The sequence below is a fragment of the Mandrillus leucophaeus genome, unplaced genomic scaffold (assembly GCF_000951045.1).
Source record: "Mandrillus leucophaeus isolate KB7577 unplaced genomic scaffold, Mleu.le_1.0 Scaffold721, whole genome shotgun sequence".
Classification (NCBI taxonomy): domain Eukaryota; kingdom Metazoa; phylum Chordata; class Mammalia; order Primates; family Cercopithecidae; genus Mandrillus; species Mandrillus leucophaeus.
This window is the reverse complement of record NW_012107820.1, coordinates 2,218,069-2,220,651: the sequence shown is the minus strand read 5'-3', so window position 1 is coordinate 2,220,651 and position 2,583 is coordinate 2,218,069. Positions and strand designations below refer to the sequence as shown.

The window sequence follows — 2,583 nt, the reverse complement described above, 5'->3', positions numbered from 1 at the left end:
CGCCCGGAGGCCGCGCCTGCTGCCTGCGCTCCTCGCAGGTGCAGCTGCCGCCCTGGCTCCTGCGCTACACGTAGCTCTGGCCAGATATTATCTCGGTTCTTCTTATCCTCACCATCCACCCCTTCGGTTGTTTTCATCATAACAATGACTGGCATATTTTTCCTGGAGGGTTTAAAAGCAACGGTCAGTGATGAGACTGACTCACCCTGAGAATTTGTCTCCTGAGCTGCGTCTTCCCCAAGTCTGTACCACCTGCGCCGAAGTAGGGACAAAGTCATCCCTTGATTTGCACCTTATTTGAAAATCACTAACAAACTTGTTACTGTAGCGTGCGTCCAGAGATCATGGTCGTTGACAACTATAAGCAAACGGGAACGTTGTGGAGGGTAAGGGTGGGGGGAGGGTGAGTGGTAAAGAAGCATTACTGTTTGCAAGGTTCAAAACAAACAAAAGCCCAGTACTCTTTCTAGTGGACTTTGAGACCTACAAGAGACCATTCACTGCAAAAACCTTCATTCAAAAACGTGTATTTTAGAAGCCAGAGCAGTGATGGCTTAAGAAAATGACAATAATAGAGGGTAGGGGAGATTGTCAATGCAAAGTATTTGCTTTTTCTCCAACTGATAGGCGTTAGCTTCTTACTATATATAGTGATAGAAGACTCTAAGTGGCAAACCAACAAACAACCGCTAGTCCAGCAGTCATACAGGTGTTCAAAGATCCATTTCAAGTGTAAAATGCATCAAGCAGTAGACCAAGGCAGCTTTTGAAACTATCCATTTTATAATCAAACTTTGACATAAGTTTAAAAATTGCCATTTCTAATATCACAGTAGGAGCAATACATTTTCTGAAACAGCTTTAAATGACCACATTCTTATAGTCCTTTAAAGAATCATTTTGCAAAATCGTATATGCCAATGTCCAAGCTGGGATCAACTTCATAAGTCACAGCAACCACAATGAGTAAGAGAAAACAAGCGAGGTCAAATAACTTCATGGCAGTAGGATTACTCTTTACCCTTCATATCTTTCATTTCAGAGACTAAATAGAACAATATGTGAAAAATCACCCCATTTCTAGTGTGTTTAAAATATGTACTGGAGGATATTACTGTATATATACGACAATATATAAAAATGACTTATTTTCCTATTTTGTGTCTGAAACTATTTTAAATATATTTTAAAAGAATAACAATGAAGTCCAGGGGGCTTAAATGTGATTGATGACCAATCACAAGTGCAGTTAATCAGTATTCCTGAAGGAAACGAGCTTGAAGGCTGGTTTTAGGATGACATATGTTAGCAATGAAGGAAGGGGTCACAAACATGTGATAGAGCAGTACCTGAGGATGAATGTGGAGGTGGGGTTGCCAGAATGGACTTGGGATGAGTGAGAACTACAACCTTTGTAAGGCAATCTGTGCTTTGTATCTGGAGAGGCAGCAATAGTTTGTAGTACAGTGTTATGTGGCTTTGCCTCTGCCCTCTTCAGCAACCATTCCATCTCTTCCACCCCAATTTAAAAAAATGCACACATACACAAAATAAAAACAAGTTTAAAAACTCAAACATTTGTCTGGTTAAAAAAAAATAATAATAATAGGCCTGGCACGGTGGCTCATGCCTGTAATCCCAGCACTTTGAGAGGCCGAGGTGGGCGGATCATGAGGTCAGAAGTTTGAGACCAGACTGGCCAATATGGTGAAACCCCATCTCTACTAAAAATACAAAAATTAGGTGGGCATGGTGGCAGGTGCCTGTAGTCCCAGCTACTCGGGAGGCAGAGGCAGGAGAATCGCTTGAACCTAGGAGGCGGAGGTTGCAGTGAGCCGAGATAGCACCACTGCACTCTAGCCTGGGCAACAGACAAGGCTCCGCCTCAAAATAATAATAATAATAACAACAAAGTATTATTATTGTAATGGTAAGAGGGAATGTTGTGAAATGGCAACTTTCCTGTGTGATGTGTATGCAGATTTTAAGTATTAAAACATGGGACTTTCAGCTGCTGTGCTGCCTCTCCTTTTCCCCTGGGGCTCCTTACCAGTTACTTATCCTAGTATAGTCCCTTGGTACTGCCAGTGGGGGCAGAGGACAAACGATGGAAGCTATAACATGAGGGGGTAGCTCTGATAACAAATCTCAAGTACCAGGAGGACCCTCAAGTAAACAAAGGCCTGGAAGCAACTGGATATATAGGGCCGGGGGAAAAAAAAAAGGCAGGATAAAGGAATCATAGCTGGGAGTCCCCTTATCAATAATGTACTCCAGCTTTCTCATTTTACAGACGTAGAAACTAACATCCTGAGATGTGGCAAATTCATAATTACAGAGCTGATCCTGGTAGAGCCAAGACCAAAACAAAGGTACCAGGTTCAGTTTTCTTTAACATCTCTTGAAAGTACTTCTCAAGTCCAAGAACTTAAGGGAGGTCTGGAAAGAAACAGATTAGGGCCAGGCGCGGTCGCTCATGCCTGTAATACCAGCACTTTGGGAGGCCAAGGCAGGCAGATCAACTGAGGTCAGGAGTTCAAGACCAGCCTGGCCAACATGGTGAAACCTTGTCTCTACTAAAAA

General features: G+C 42.7%; 1 protein-coding gene across 1 annotated transcript in view; it reads right to left on the bottom strand.

Moving 5' to 3' along the window:
• PCGF5 (polycomb group ring finger 5) overlaps positions 1-382 on the bottom strand; it is a 62,549-nt gene extending 62,167 nt beyond the window's left edge. Inside the window, exon 1 of the mRNA XM_011965375.1 lies at positions 206-382. The gene's annotated coding sequence lies outside the window, so the exon portion shown is untranslated. The remainder of the gene's footprint in view (positions 1-205) is intronic.
• Positions 383-2,583: the final 2,201 nt, after the last annotated feature.